Genomic DNA, 18193 nt, shown 5'->3' with positions numbered 1-18193 from the left:
ATTTTTCTTGCATTTTGATTTGCTAGTAAGTTCAATTATTTTACAATTCATAAGTAGCTATACTATATTCAACTATTATAAAATGTTGGTCATAAATGGTGTATATATTATTAGAGAAAACAATATTTTGAATATGTGCGTATATTCAAGGAAACAACTAATCCAACAAACATAACCTATCTTTGTTTTATAAAGAAATAAGCAGTGTATACAAAAATTTCAATACTAATAGATACATCAAAATTATAAAATATTTTTTCCTGCTTAATATGGAACTTCTCGCACAACATTTGTACAACTTGTCCAGTGAACATCAGATTTCATACTTTTGAGTATAGAAATATATAAATTTCCTATAAGTTTATATTTATCATGTATGCAACACCCGTGAAGATTCTCTCTTTTTTTCTTTTTTTTTTTTTGAGAGAGATTAGAAGAGTAATGAGCTTCAGTCATATTGGTCGCCTTTAATTTTAATCAAAGATAAAAAAAAAACATTTATGTACATGGAAGGAAGACTATAGGCAAGAATTTACATATGAAACAAAGACCTCGAAATAACCAAAGCAAGAGGAGCCGTTATCAAAAGGAGACTCGGAAGAGAGGAAACCCATCCAAGTGTGGTACGCAGCAGCAAACAGGTCCAGTTCACATCAGAATGCTGCACTCCATCATCGTATCCACAAAATAAACCAAAAACCAGAAAACGAAATGGTAGAAACCAAAACCAAACACAGCTTCCAAGCAACTAGAGAGCATTTGCATCTAATGGGAGACTCAGAAGAGAGAGAACCAATCCACGTACAGTACACACAGTTCACATTACAATGCTGCAAAATATCCATCATTGTCTCCATAAAATAAGCTAGAGACCAGAAAACAAAGGGATGAAAGACCAAAACAATACAGAGTTTCCAGCCAACTAAAGAGAGAACAAAACCAAACCCACAGAAAGCGGCAGGATGCCTTAATCATGCGCATGAGAAGGAAAAGCTATGCTATCCTTCCGATACTGGAGTTGGCTGTGCAAGCGAACTCGTGAAGAAGACCATCTGGAACTAAGTTGAAGACTTCTTTCTCTCTCTCAATTGTAAAGAGGAATATTGTTTTTCTCTCCACTGTTCCTGTTGCTGTTATGCTCCTCTGCTTCCGGTTCTATAAGTCTGAACTTGGTTTTGCGAATTCCCTGCTTCTTATGTGACTAGTTAAGTTCATAATAAATTCTGGTGGAAGCCCAAGTCTTCTTCCATTTTCATCAAAAAAAAAAAAGGGGGAGAGAGAGAGAGAGAGAGAAGGAAAATCACCTGATCTTTGAATCCTTTTGGTCTGGTTCCACTATTTGCAAAAAACTGGAAGGGTCTTATGATCACAGAGGATGGACCAACTATTAATGTAGTTCATTACAGAGAAAATAGCTGCAGATAGGGAAAAGGAATGATTAAGAAAATCTAATAGTTCCTTACATTCCAACAACTCTACATAACAGCTCTAAGTAGCATAAGAATAGTGGAACGAATATTCTTCGGAAAGCAAGCAGCCAAGAATTTAGTGTATAAATCTCTTTAGATTACCAGTTGAATAGAGAACATTAAGAAATGAGCAGAGAATCCACCACATTTGAGATGCAAAGGGACACGAAATGAAAAGATGGTTGACAGTTTCCAACTGATCAGAACAACATGGGCAACCACTAAGAGATTTTTCAATTCTTCATAAAACATTGGCTCTAGTATTTTACTTATCATGAAGGGCCAACAAGAGAGAACATGTTATTTTGAGAAGAATTTTGAGTCTCCACGGTGAAAGCAAGGTCTATTTAATCTCTCTGGTGTTGAGGAAGTTATATAGAGAAGCAGTTGACGAGGTTCCAGAAATAATTAGAGATCGAGATAAAATCCTGCCAGTTGGTTTAAGAGTTGCTGCGATTCTGCAGAAGCCTCAACAGAAATGGAAGAACCATAGCGAGAGTTCCAAGTATGTGATCTACAAATGAATAATTGAAGCACATAACCAGATTTAAGCCTTGAGGCTTGGTAGAGATTTGGAAAGAGAACTTTAAGGTGTGTTGGGGTATACCGACCGATCCCACTCACGCCGACTCACCGTCGGGCCTACATGACCGGCGCCCGACTCTGCCGACCGACGGCAGCCGTCGCCGACTGACCGAATATACGTCGGTCGGACAGACCCTCTTCGCTCTCCATCGATCGAACTATGGAGCCCGATGCCCGACTCCCACAATGCGCCCGACGGACTGTCGAAGGGTTCTCGGGCTTCCGCCCGACGCCCCTCAACCGACCGCCGACCTATAGTCGATCGGCTCCTCCAAACGCCGTACGACTGCTGGAGGCTGCCAGTCCTGACACCGGCATGCGGCACAGCCGCCTTGGGACATTATCTCACCTAAGACATGGGTCAACCCTAGTGATTTGACAGCCCCACGGCGATTTGACAACCTCACGGTGGCTCTGACAGTCCTCGGCGATTTGACAATTCTTTCATTGTCTGCGCCATTAATGACGGCGCCATACCGTGCTCCACTATATATATCGGGGAAGGCAACAGTGCTGGGAGGTCTTTTCGAACCCCCTGAATCCCTCCTTCTCTCTTTCTCTCTCTCTAACCCTCTCTCGTTGAATTCCTTAATTCTAGTCTACTGTTGCCTAGTCTCCTCTCTGACTTGACCGTCGGAGGGTCCCCATCGAAGTCACCTCCGATCAGTACAAACTTCTTTTGCAGGCGCTCGTTTCCGACGACCAGACGACGAGGAGATTGGCCGCAACAAGATAGACCTTAAAATCCATTTATACTTGCAAAAGAGCACATGGTCTTTAAGATATAGCATTCAATTACTGTCACTCGTGAATCAAAAGTATAATATTACAACTATATTCTTGTGATGTGTATATCACCGAGCTTGCACCCAAGAAAAGTTTACGAATGGAAAGTAGATTTCAGGGCCTGAGTCTCTCTTTCTTTTCCCCCGTTGAAGTGGCTAATTCCAGTATTATTATATGCAGTAAAAGTTCACAAAAGACAGCAAGACGGTATAGAGTAAAACTACGACCAACCAGTGTATGGAGGAAATAGCCAAAATACCAAGGTAAAATAGGTATTACCAGCCATAGAAACCAAAACAGAGCTCCCCATGCAGTAATAACGCACTACTAACACCAGGAGCTTAGTTTCGCTGCCTAGCGATGGGTCTACCATGCTTACAGGCTGCCTTCTTTTCTTCTCTACTTCTTCTTCTTCTTTTTAATAGTGCTACAAGATTATCTATTAATTAATATAAAATTAAAAATAATAATAAATAATCATATATAAAAAAAAAACATAATGATTTATCTGATTCAATCTGTAGTCTATGTCCCCGGATGAAAATGAGAAAAAGTTTTATTATATCAAAAAGATGAAGTACCAAGAGCACGCAATAGCTCAAATAATAAAAGATAGTTCTTAAATAACAAAAGACGTGAGTATAATATATATATATATATATATATATATATATATATATATATATATATGTTTCGCTGCCTAACGATGGGTTTATCATGCTTACAGGCTGCCTTCTTTTTTCTTCTTCTTCTTCTTCTTCTTAATAGTGCTACAAGATTATCTATTAATTAATATGAAATTCAAAAGAATAATAAATAATCATATGCAAAAAAAAAAAATACAATGATTTATCTGATTCAATCTTTAGTCTATGTCCACAGATGAAAATGAGGAGAAATTTTATTATATCAAAAAGATAGAATACCAAGAGCACGTAGTAGCTCAAATAATAAAAGATAGTCCTTAAATAACAAAAGACATGAGTACAATAAAAAAATAAATAAATAAATATATATATATATATATATAACCATCTAATTCTAATATAAATAAAAAAAATTAAAATATCCAAATGAATCGGATTCGTACAATGGGTCACATTAAATTCAAGCTGCACTCAATTGGTAGCAACATAAGCTCAAAGCATAATAGTAAATAAAGTTACATAATAGTGTATATATATATATATATATAAAACCATTTAATCCTAATATAAAGAAAAAAAATTAAAATATCCAAATGAATCGGATTCGTAGAATGGGTCACATTAAATTCAAGCTGCACTCAACTGGTAGCAACATAAGCTCAAAGCATAATAGTAAATAAAGTTACAAAGTCTATAAAAGAAACATCCTGACATCTTAAAACAGACATTTGGGAAGCTACAAAATTGAAAAATATACTAGTATGATCAAAGCGTAGTATGGTAAGAACACCCAGCTCGACACAGAAGATGATAACGAGGTAGCCAGCCCTCATGCTAAAATATCTGTAGGTGATAATAAAGCCACTGATTTCATACCAATAGAAGTCCAAAATATGCCACTGAACCAGAGTATTCTTCACAGTAGTCGACAATCTATGCAGAAAGACAAAGAAGTAATGCAGCAGAGCATTAAGGCAAGGCGAAGTCCAAACAAATGAAGCCAAGAAACTATATTGCCCCAATACATCCAAATACAGCAGCAATATGATGATGGAACAGAGAAGTGTAGCCTGAAGAGGAGACCAGCAGAATAACCAGAATACAGCAGCTGAATAGCCACACAATAGAATGCGTATATTGGGACACCCAACATGGCATCGTAATAAATCCTTGTCTCCATAGATTGATGACAGCACCAGCAGATACACCAAGAGCAATGAACCAAAAAAAACCAAAAAAAACCAAAGACCAATGAAAGAGGACATAATAAGAAGAGAAGCTCCGTAAAAGAGAGAGCTTGACGATTTATCACAACCTTGGATAGCAAACTCCATATGCTTCAGCTTGTAATGAAGATGCAAACCGAGAATCCACCACAGATTGAGAGATCCAATCAAGATCTTTATTTAAAGCTTTAGTAGCCATATAATGAGCAGACAGCTTGGCCTCTCCGAAAACATGGGTAATAACAAGTAGTATTCCATGCAAAGAAGTCCTGCAAGAAAGGATTATGCTAAAACCTACCCAAAATTGGATGTTAAACTAACCAACTACCGTTGAAGAATCACCTTCCAACCAAATTCGAGTAGCATGCAAGCAAACAATAGTTGTTTTTGATACAGGGTTGACCTCGAATGACACTGAAACCAACCATCCTAGGGCTGAGGAGGCTCATACAATTAGGGTGCACTCGATCTAGCGCAGAGGTTATACCAATCCAAGATCACAGCCAAACGCCCCGCATGGAGAATACCCAAAATCTTATAAAAAAAGTAGGAAATCGTCGAGATCATGACACTATCACTGAAATAACGAAATGAGCATTAAGCATTGACCTCGCGTATACGAACATGGAATGGCCATTTACGATCCTTGCCACTGGCCCTCTATCTACAAAAGGGGAAAGGGGGAAACCCCCGAGATAGGTCTTTTAAGCACCCATAAGAGTTAACTATTATCCTCCTCTATCTTGTTTTATCTCTCTTCTTCTATTCTTAGCTTCTAACTGATTTAACCATCGGAGGATCTTCGCCGGATACACTTCGATAAATGGACTTATTTGCAGGTGCTGACCAATGTTCTCCTTGTGCAATGCTGCTCCATTCTCTGCTACCAGTTCGAGTCATGGCCGGAAGCCGACAGCAATAGTTTTTATTGCAAACCATGCTGTCATGAGCTCAGCAACAGGGATGGAAGAAGGTAAGCAACAGTTTACCCTCAGCATGAATTAAATAGCATGCATAATCTTTTCCAGAGGAAACAATAGCATCAAAATTAATTTTAAAGATTCTAAAAGGAGGGGTTAGCACAACACATAACGAGGAAAATCATGAGCAAAATCCTGCTAATTAGAGCGACACCAGTGCCTTACCAAAGTACCAATAGAATCATGCTGTTGAAGGTAATTCAAGTGAGAATGAAACACCAGTACGTATCTAATAACTTGATTAGGGGGTCATAATATATTGCTGAAAAACTCACTGATTTCTAGCCGTCAAATCATAGGTAAATGCGAGCGGAGAAATGCCGGGTCAATTGACCCACAAAAAATTCACAAACACACACAATTCACTGACACATACGGATAAAATTGACCCCACATACAAAAAAAATTGACCCTACACATAAAAAAATTGATCCCACAAAAAAAAATTATCCGCTCACCTCCACACACATACAGACACACATATATATAATAGTAGAAAAAATCATATTAACTAATGGAAGAAGTCAAAATTGATCCCACTAATTTTATGAACTGACTCCATAACTTATAAAAAATTTTGAAGAAATAAATGATAAAAAAGACTATATCAAAAAAATAATTATGACTTGCATTCTCTCCCTTTAATGGCTCATATATCCTATCTCTTTTTTTCTCTTTCTCACACCACTTTGATCTCTCTCCTTCTCTCTCTCTTTTTTTCTCTTTCTTTATTAATTACTTTTCTATTTATCTTTTAATATCCCACTCCAACTCTATCATTCTATCTTTTATATTCAAACTCCACATCAATTTATTTTTTATATTCTAAAAAAATCGCATCAAAAAATAAAAAGAATAATTATGATCTATATTCTCTCTCTTTAATGATTCACATGTCCTATCTCTTTCTCCTTCTTTTATGCCACTTTAACCTCTCTCACCCCTCTCTTATTCTCTCTTTTTATATTTATTATTTTTATATTTATCTTTTAATATACCACCCTAATCCTACGGTCCCCATCCGTCTACCTTTTAAAACATTACATTAATTTATTTTTTATATCTTAATCAATCTAAATATAATAGAAAATCATATGTTATTCTTGTTTCTCTTCTCAATCTGAATTAAGTATGTCTTTTTTAACTTCTTTTTTTATAACATTTTTTTAATTTTTTTCTATCTTCTCTTTTTTTACTTATATCAAATATATATGATTAAAAAAATTTGAGTTAGCCATTATAATTTTAATATTTAATAATATCTAAGATTTTGCTATGGCACTCTTTTATAATATTTTTTATAAAAAATATTTAAGATATTACATATTATCATTTTTTATATATTTTATTATTTTTAAATAATTTTTTATTTTTTTTCATAACTTTTTTATTTTTTTATTATATTGACTCCACAAAGTAAAATTCCTAAATCTGCTATGGTCTAAATCAACCGAGCCACATACACCATAATAGACCTCTTCGACTCCTTTACCATGGCAGTAGATACATATTCTACCAAAGTCGGCAAAGAAATTGGGCGAAGGACCACTTCGCACAGGTCTTAGCAAATTCCAATAGTTAGAAGCAAATGAACAATGCAACAAAACATCAGAACAGTCTTCAAGTGGAGTTACACATGAATCATAGCATTACTTAACATCTACAATAATACCCTTATGAAATGAGAGCAAAGCTCTTTATACCAACGGCTTTTTATGGGAGGGCATAAGGTATTACACATGACCCTAATTGGGTTTGTATTAAATAAGTAGTCTAACTAAAATTTAACTCGACTGTGGATCTACATTGATTGTGAGTCAAGAGAGACTTTAGCTTATATAGGAATGGACCATCTTTCCCGCGTGACATCTTTTGAATTAAAATCTAAAGGGAAAAAACTATGAGGCCACCACCCTTCTTATATAAGCCAAAGTCCCCTTGACTCATAACCAATGAGGGACTAATCATGCCCTCCTTCCTTATTATCATCATAGCCCCCAGTCAAGGACGAGTCTATGTATAGGTAGGAAGCACCCTCTTTCTTTATTATTACCATAGCCCCTTAGTTAAAGGGGAATCTATGTACGGTTGAGAGGTGCATCACGGTTGCAAGTTCGGGACCACCAATGTGTGATCAAGGGCCCATGACTCGACATGTGAGATATTGTTCACTCAGCCCATGGGCCTCAGAATTTTGTCCATCTAGATTCTAATCCAATAGATACCTCATATAAGAAAAGTAATCCCTTTCTATATATATCACGCCTCAAATCCAAAACATAATACAGTGATGCTACCGAGGGATATTTTCCATGATAACATGAGTCAATCAATCATCATTAGTTAAAATCCTTCATAAATAAAATATAATAAAATATTAAATTTTATTATTCATTAAGTAATTAAATCAAGATTAGTTTAGAGCATCTAAATCCGAAATCAAATACCAAACTTATATGTCAAAATTTATAAATAACTGACTACAAATCCATGACCATCTAATAAACTAAGTTGAGCTATAAAATTCTTAAACTTACTATGCAAACCCCCAAGCCTGAATCCTCCATCATTCCTAATCTTATTTTTCTATAAAAAAAAAATAAAAAGTTATGAGCTATACTAGCTCAGTAAGTAAAATCTATGCTTTCTTATCTGATCAAGCTTAAATTTTTTCATAGTAATATAGTATTTAAAAAATAATAAATATTATAAAATAAGTATTTCATAGAGTATATTATAAAACAAGTCACAAAGTCAATCATACATGTATAAATCATGAAATTTCGTAAACATGATATATAAATCATTCTTATCAGATATTCGTATCATGTTTCAAAATATTGTTCATAGATATTCATGCTAAGATCATTTCATGTAGAAATTTTGTAGTGCACCTATAGCTTTGGAGACGACCACAGGTGGAGTCGGTTTGATAGGCTTCAGGTTCACTATGATGGGTGCGATCATAGGCTAAGACAAGAGTGGTCCTAGGGTGGAGGCAATGCATAGTTTCCACGGGCTCAAGGTTCAATGACGAGGAATTCGAGAAGCTTGGTTAGGGCTCTGGATACCTGGGACATAAGGTGGAGTAAAGAATCAAGCAAAGGGCTTCTGCTAGCAAAGGAGTCGACTTGGCTCTAGGAAGAGTCGACTTGGATCAAATTGAGCCGACTTGAGCTTTAAGAGAGCCGGCTCGGATACCAGATAGAGAGCAGCATTTCATGACACGCTGGTGGCATGGTATCCGAGCTGACTTGGGGTTTGATCGAGCCGACTAGAGTGCAGTCAAGTCGATTTGAGCTCTGATCGAGCCGATTCGAACTACAGGAACAAATGCATGGGATTTCTGTTTAGATCTAGAATTATGTTTTGATCATAGGGTCTTAAGATCTGGTTTGATGGATCTTGAGAGGATTAACTCAAGGGGTGAATGCATAATCAGACCATGGATGTATATGGATTTGGGTGAGTGTATTTGGGTTAGTCTAAGAAGTTTTTTAAGTTTGAATTTTGACACATTGTATAGGCTATATATATATGTAATCTGTTACAAGAGGAAAGAATCGAATCTTTTTCTCTCCAAAATCCTCATCTCTCTCTTTTCTCTTTGGTTGCACGCCATATAGGAGGGGCAGCAAACCCTAGCCGCCACCTCTAAGGAAGTAAAGAAGGGAGGCGCTCCCTTCTCAAGCAAAACCCTGGTGCCACCTCTTTTGTGAGAGATTTGCTGGTGTTCTCAAATCTCCACATCCTAAAAAATTGCTCTACAATTAGTATCAAAGTCAGGAGGAGCATGGAGAAGACAGAAGATGTCAGGAGTTGAAGATCAGAGTTGAAGATCTTCATATCAGTAAGGTTTTCTTGTCAAAAGTATTTTTTCTCAATTAGATCTGTATTGTTTATTTTGAGACATCATAAGCAGTGGGTTGAAGATCGATTTTAAGAAGTTTAATGGAAAGACAAATTTCTTGATGTAGAGGATAAGGGTTGAGGATCTATTGGCTCAGTAGGAAGTGGATCTAGCTTTGGAAGAAAAGCAAGAGGGGATGACAGATCGGGCTTGGAGTTCTTTGAAGAAGAGGACCTGTTCACTGATCAGGTGGTGTTTGGCAGATTCGATGCTATATGGCATGCTGAAAGAGAAGACATCCAAAGAATTATGATCAAGATTGTACTCCCTGTGCTGGAAATAGTATCCCAAAGCCAATCATCAGCCTGTTGACGGTTGTGCTCATTTTTGTATTTGTATATGAATTATGAATTAATAAAAATTATTTTAATATTTTTCATCACAAAATATTTCATCTTCTAATGAACTCCTATATTGTGGTGAAGTCCTTAGGACTATTTAGACTCGACAAAGAAGGATTTGTCATTTAGTCCTTAAATCTGTTTGCGACCAAATGATACGTTGTTACCAAGGATGACAACGTTTATCAAGCATAGGTCGTTGTGTGCCATATAGGTTGGTTGTCCTCTTAACTAATGAGTATGGAGACACTGATATGGCATACAGATGAGATGTAAGGGTACATCTGCACTGAACGTGACCGACTCAGGAGCTATTTCTGCTGTCAAGATTTGCTCCGATGGAATATGGGTATAAATATCCCTCCGACCTGAGACCGCCATGGTGACTTGCAAGCAACTCACTGTACTTAGGCACTGGATTATCTGAATTTTTAATTCAGTGACGGAAGGCTGCTGGGTGTAGTCAAGTACTTGACTTGTCGGTGCGTGTGTCAAGATGTGATTGACCACTCCAGTTTAGGAGCTATGTACAGTCGTGTTTCAATTTAGCAAAACCTTGGCTAGGGTAATCCTTGTGAGGAGTCACAGGACTATTTGAGTTGAGCATGATTCGGATGATCTGATCAGGGTTGACAGTTTAACCCTGAGTCGTCCTAAACACAGGGGTCAAAAGGATGAATTATACAATAACCATATTCATGTAGGTTCTGAGTATTGTGATTGCGACTCTTCGACCTATCCAGACGTCGGGTACCATTGTTAGATGGTCACTTCGATTAGTACAGGAATTGGTTCCTGTGCTACCGGCTTAGGTTCGAACCTGTGGGGTCACACACATTAGAGGTTCCTATCTGATCTGATGGCTGATGTAGAATCCTACATGTTTGAGACTCAGTGATCGAGAATCAGGATTCTCTGATCACGAGTTTCACACATTATGGGTACCGGGGTTAAAAGTCTCACTGGTTGGGATTTTTCAATCAGGATTACATATCGATGAATTCTGATGCCTGATTGCCCATCGGATTTGGACTCAGTATTTATGAGAGGTTTAATTAGTGATTTGATCGCTAATTAACTCAATTTGATTGAGTAAATATTTTTAGATCAAGTCCAATTGAATTGGATTCAGTTGGGTTTGACCCGATTAGGTTAAGAGTTGACCTAATTGTCGAGATGGTTTGGTCTCTGATTTGATCAAGAATTGGGCTTAATCAATTCCTGATTTGATTAGGATTTTATTGAGCCTAATTAAGTCTAATTTAGTTGGATTTAAATTAGTCTAATTAGACCTAACTTATTTGGTTCAATTAGGTTGGTTTAAATAATTAAACCACCTTGACCCAATCTCCATGCGCCACCTCACTTCCATTGCACCCATTTGAATTCATGAGAAGGAACTTCTCATGAATTTTTTTCTCACGCCAAGCCCTCTCCATGCCCCAATTTAATGTGCCAAATGAATGGATAAGGATGATTGGTTGACTATTCAAATTCAAAATAAAGTTTGAATTTGAATGGACAATCAATCTTTGCACCTTATCTCTTTTTTTACGCCCTATTTATTACATGAGAAAAGATTTCTCATGAAATCACTCCATGCATAATTTAAGCCACGCCTCACGCCTTTAGTGGATAAGGGATGAGTTGGTGTCCATTTGAATTCAAAATTTGATTTGAATTCAAATGTACAATTACTCATCTTTATCCTTTCTTTTGGATAAGACATTTGACGTTGTTATAAAAGGAGGAGAAGAGTGGGGCGTGCAAGAAAAAGATATTTAGAGAAAAATTTTGGGGCGTGAGGAAGTCTTGTGCGTGAGAAGGAAGTCCATATCCTTCCAAGAGAAAAACAATGAAAAGAAAGAAAAGTGGGTGCAAGGTTTCCGGTGAGTTTTCTAGAGTTTTAGCCTGGGGTTCGAGAAGTGAGAAAGTGAGCTATGAGTGTCGTGAGCCCATAAAATCTTAGGGAGATCTTTAATATCTTTTCAAACATGTCTGTTGATAATTTGGAGTATCCGAAGAATCAACAGACATCGATCGAAGGAGTTCTACAACGAGCTAGCATTCGTGAGGAGTTGATCAGACCGGAAGCTTCATGTGGATAATCCGCAGAGGCCAGACATGCTGTGTGGCTGCATCGCGATGATTAGACTCTTCCGATTGTGATCAGATTACGGCGATCTACTATCCGCACAAAGGTATTGTGTTCTGAACACATTACAGTAAAGTATTTACTGTTCGAATTTGAATTTCAAATTTAAATAAATACATGCTATATATCATATTTAGATCCTAGTATAGGATAAATTCATATTAATTAATTAGATTAATTAATATTTTTTACTATAAAATTATGATTTTAAAAAAGTTTTAAAATTATCATTTTACCCCTGCACTGAATTTCCCCACAAATGGTATCAGAGCGGGTTCTTAGATATGATATATATATTTGCATGCATAGATTAAGTTGTAATCTAAAAGTTTAAATTTGAAATTTGAAATTTATTTGAAATTTAAAATTCAAAATTTAAAATTTAAAATTTAAAATTTAAATTTTAAATTTTAAAATTGGTATATTTAGATATACTTGATCCAAGTAGCAAGTAATCGAATTGGGTTGGTTGCCATGGCCGTCTGGTCATAGGAGAAAAGCAGGGTTTAAAGGCCCTCTCCTCCCATTCGATGGGGTCTCCTATAGCGGTAGGGGTGCCGCTGCAATTATATCCCATGCAGATGAAGCAGCGAAAGAAATTAATTGTAAAGGTTCAATTGTGAAATTTATCATGAATGTGTTAGATTAGATCTAAAGGAATATTCATGATTTATTTTGATTGAGTTATTTTCTGTTATGTAATTAGCAATAGGATTGCTATTTATGAAATGTGCTGATCTATTTGTGAAATGAGTCAACATATTTGGTGAACAGAAAATAAAACCTTTCAAATTTGAAAATTATTTTCGAAATGTCAAATCCTGACCCATCAGCCCAAATACTTAATTAAAAGAATTAAGTGTTGTCTAGTAGGTCTAGAATTGTGAATTAAAACCTAAGACAATTGCATAAACTTTTGGGTCAATGGGTTAGATGGATTAGGTCCATAATTGGGTTAGACCTAAGGTTAGCTTAAAGAAATGGACTAAATTAGAGTAACTGGTCAAATCTAATCAAAAGTTGAATTAGATTAGGTCAAGGATACTCTTGACTCAACTTCAATAGTTGTAGTTGAATGGATCCATGTCTTTAACTAGACCAAGATGGACTTAATTCATGGCTACGCGGTGGAACCTTATTTAATAAGTTGATCAAATTAAAACTAATGAACCGGTTGGTGTCTAAGGTAAGTTTGGCATTTTGATCAGTGATTTTTAAGCGGGAGCTACTCACAGTGATTCGATCTCTGACGAGTTAATGGCATATCCCCACCACTGATCTCACTTACCTGGCCAACCTGGTGAATTAGGTTTTGATTAGATCACTTTGTGATTAGGGCTCACCCATGTCATTAGGTAAATCAGATTGACAGATTTAGGTGCTCCTAATGCCAGCTTTAATTAAATCCTTTTTAATCTGACTTGGTGAAGTCAGTGGGAGGATTGAAATTGGCTGGATTATTTCTTCTCATCTATCTTTTAATAAAATTCTCAAAAATTATTAGGTCCCTAAAAATGATTAAGTTATATTGATAACTAAGCATAGCCTTCCATTAAGTGAGTGATAATGAGTCCATTAGTTTAATAATCATTGGAGGCCCAAAGGCCTGGTGCTTATTGACTAATGGAATTATCATTCATAATATGATAATTTGGTTTGAGTCTTTCTGATGGTGATCAGGTTGGCCGGCCAAAGTCGGACCTGATCATTTATTGGTTCGATTCACCAAATCAAATCATGTTAATGGTTGGACCTAATCAGATCTTTTCAGTGGAGGCCAAAGCCTACTGATTAGGTTCTGGGGCAAAATCAATTACTAGAAGTTATTTAGAGAAACAACTGGTTATGAACCTACCCATAGATGCACATGGGTTGACCAACCAAAGTTGAACTCGTGTGTAGTCTGTGTGGATTCTAGTACCCCACTAAGAAATTAAAGTAATTTCTCGAATTGGAGGTTGAGGCTACCAGTTCGTAAAAATACTGGGAGAAACTTTAGACTAAAGTCCAAATCTTTAGTATTTATAATTTATGTACTAATAGAGGTCTGATTTTTCTTTATGCAGCTATGGCCACTACCCTGTCCCTCCGATCATTATTAGATAATGACAAGCTCATGGGACCTAATTTTGATAGCTGGTATCGAAAATTAAAAATCATCCTTGAGCATGAGCGGATCCTTTATGTAGTAACAGATCCGATACTTGAGGAGCCAGCCCCGAACGTTAGAGGGACGGTCCGAGATACTTATCAGAAGTGGCTCAACGATCGCATCACCGTTCGGTGCATTATGCTGGCGGCAATGAATGATGAGTTCAGCCACAGATTCAAGAATACCCAACCACAGGAGATGCTTCAAATGTTGAACGATTCCTTTGGCACGCCTGACGACGTTGAAAGGCACAAAACTAGTTATACCATTTTCAATACTCGGATGAGGGATGGAGCCTCAATCACTGATCATGTATTGTACATGATCGAAATGATTGAGCGCCTAAGTAAACTGGGCTTTTTCCTGCACGAGTAGCTCGGTAAGGATGCGATCCTTAATTCTCTGCCCAAATCCTACCTTCCCTTTCTTACTCATTTTCAAATAACAAAGCCTGCAGTGAACTACCACAGCTTGTTGGGGTTGCTACAGAACTTTGAGAAGGACCACCAGCTCCATAAGGAGTCGGTAAATATTGTGGGAGGGTCTTCTTCTGGTCGTCGATCCTTTAAGAAAGGGAAGAAGAACAAGAAGAAGAAGAATAAGAAGGTGCAACCGCATGCTGGGATGTCTGCACATGGTCAGACCAAGAAGCGCAAGCCCGACCAGAGCCAGGCGGAGTGCTTCTTTTGCAAGAAGCAGGGGCACTGGAAGAGGAATTATCCTCTATACATTGCCTCACTAGACCCGAACAGGTCGAAGAAGAAGCAAGGTACTTATATGATAACACCTTGCAACTTTTTCATTTGTGATACTACTGCCTGGGTATTGGATACCGGAAGCCCTTATCATATTTGCAATTCGATGCAGGGTCTACAGGTCAGTAGGAGATTTGATGAAGACGAGAGATTCCTGAACGTTGGAGATGGAAGCAAAGTTTCAGTTCTAGCATTAGGAATCATGAACCTTGTAATCAATTCTCGAAATATAATTCTGAGTGAATGTCACTATTGTCCAAGTTTTTTATTAAATATTATTTCTGTAGGCCTTTTGGCCATGAACGGTTATCAATTTTTAATAAAAAAAAAGTTTGCAATATCATTTTGAATGGTGTTACAATGTTTGTTGGACAACTTAATAATGGAATTTACTTTCTATCACAACCTGTTAATGTGGTTCAAACCTCCGGTAAATGTCCTAGAATAGATAATGTGTCAGAAGCCTACCTTTGGCACTGTAGGCTAGGTCATATCAATAAGAACATGATAAACAGGTTGGCTCAAGAAAGAATTCTTGAAGTAGGTGATTATGAATCACTTCCAACCTGTGAGTCCTGTCTTCTTGGTAAAATGATCAAATCACCTTTTACTAAAAAAGGTGAGCGAGCTAGTGAACTCCTGGCTCTGGTACATTCTGATGTATGTGGATCCATGAGATCAAGTACAAGAGGTGGATATATTTACTTCATAACCTTCACAGATGACCTATCGAGGTATGGGTATGTCTATTTAATGAAGCATAAATCGGAGTCATTTGAAATGTTCAAACTATTTCAAAATGAGGTAGAAAAATAAACTGGAAAGTGTATTAAAACTCTTCGATCTGATCGAGGAGGTGAATACCTTTCCAATGATTTTCTGACATATCTTGGAGAGAATGGGATTCTCTCTCAGTGGACTCCTCCTGGAACACCATAACATAATGGTGTATCTGAAAGGAGGAATCGAACTTTGTTGGACATGGTTCGATCCATGATGGGGTTTGCTAGTCTGCCGATCTCCCTCTGGGGATATGCGCTCGAATCGGCTTGTTACCTTCTAAATGGAGTTTCGAGTAAGTCTGTAACCAAAACACCATATGAGATATGGATAGGACGTAAACCAGTACTCTCGCACCTTAGGGTTTGGGGGTGTCTGGCTTATGTTAAATGTTTAATTACGGATAAGCTTGGACCTAGATCTGACAAGTGTAATTTTATAGGGTACCCAAAAGAGATCAAAGGGTATTACTTCTACCTAGCTGATGAGCAAAAAGTGTTTGTCAGCCTTAAGGCAATCTTTTTGGAAAAGGAGTTTCTTAGTGAAGGGACTGTTGCCTCTAAGATCGAACTTGACGAAGTTCGATAGGTGGAAAAACCGACACAAGTTGCTGAACCTAAACCAGATTTGGTTAGATCAGATTCGGAGCCCATTGTTCAAGCATCCTTAAGGCGATCTGGTAGAGTATCACGTCAACCGGACAGATACTATGGTTTTTTGGTCCGGAACGATGATCCTATCGAACTTGATGAAAACGATGAGGATCCGATCACCTACATGGATGCAATGCAGAGATCCGACTCTAAGAAATGGCTAGAGGCCATGAAATCTGAAATAGAGTCCATGAAGGTCAACGATGTATGGACATTGGTTGACCCACCCGAAGGAGTAAAACCCATAGGGTGTAAGTGGGTCTTCAAGAGGAAGAGAGGCACAGACGGAAAGGTGAAAACCTATAAAGTCTGTCTGGTTGCCAAGGAATATCGTCAACGTTATGGTATAGACTATGACGAGACATTTTCTCCAATGGCAATGCTCAAATTCATTCAGATTATGCTTGCGATAGCTGCCCATCTGGACTATGAAATCTGACAGATGGATGTGAAGACAGCTTTCTTAAACGGAGAGCTGGATGAAGAGGTGTATATGATACAACCTGAAGGATTCACATCCACAGATGAGTCTAAGGTGTGCAGGCTACAGAGGTCCATTTATGGACTTAAGCAGGCATCACGGAGTTGAAACATACGTTTTGATAAGACAATCAAGACGTATGGCTTCGTTAAGAACAGAGAAGAGCCATGCATTTATAAGTGGGCTAATGATCCAGTAGTAGTATTTCTTGTATTGTATGTGGATGACATTCTCTTAATCGGGAATGATGTTCCTGCATTACAGAGAATAAAGATTTGGCTGTCGTCACAGTTCTCTATGAAGGATCTGGGAGAAGCTTCCTACATCCTAGGGATGAGGATCTATAGGGATAGATCTAAAAGGTTGCTTGATTTATCTCAGTCCACATACATTGATACTATGCTGAAGAGGTTCAGCATGGAGAATTCCAAGAAAGACTATCTTCCGATAGGCCATGGAATTTCTCTCTCGAAGAGGGATTGTCCGACAACACCTCAAGAGAGAGAGCGTATGGATAGGATTTCATATGCTTCGGTAGTGGGATCTATCATGTACGCCATGACATATACATGATCAGATGTGGCATACTCACTAGGGGTAGTGAGTAGATACCAATCTGATCCAGGAGAGAATCACTAGAAGGTTGTTAAAGCCATCCTGAAGTATTTAAGAAATACTAAGGACCAGTGGCTTGTTTATGGTGAATCGAACTTCAGACTTATAGGGTTTACAGACTCTAGTTTCCAGTCTGATCATGATGACAGCAAAAGTATGTCGGGATTTATTTTTACCCTTAATGATAGGGCTATCTGCTGGAAAAATTTCAAGCAGCACACAGTGGCTGATTCAGTTTGCGAGGCGGAGTATGTCGCTGCATCAGATGCTGCCAAAGAAGTGTGGCTGAAAAAAATCATCACCGAGCTCGGAGTAGCACCCTTCCTTGTTGGTCCAGTTCTGCTCTACTGTGACAGCTCTGGAGCCATTGCTCAGTAGAAGGAACCAAAGGCACACCAGCGGACGAAGCATATTCTGCACCGCTACCATCTCATCTAGAAAATTATGGATCGAGGTGACGTCGATCTTAAGAAGATCGACGGAAAGGAGAACCTGGCTGACCCATTCACCAAAGCCATTGTGGTGAAGGAGTTCGACAACTACAAGTCGAAGATGGGTATTAGATACTGCACCGATTAGCTTTAGGCCAAGTGGGAGATTGTTGGGAATAGTGTCCCAAAGCCAATCGTCAGTCTGTTGACGGTTGTTCTCATTTTTG

The sequence above is a fragment of the Elaeis guineensis genome, chromosome 15, assembly GCF_000442705.2.
Source record: "Elaeis guineensis isolate ETL-2024a chromosome 15, EG11, whole genome shotgun sequence".
Classification (NCBI taxonomy): Eukaryota; Viridiplantae; Streptophyta; class Magnoliopsida; order Arecales; family Arecaceae; genus Elaeis; species Elaeis guineensis.
Note: the sequence above shows the minus strand (reverse complement) of the source record.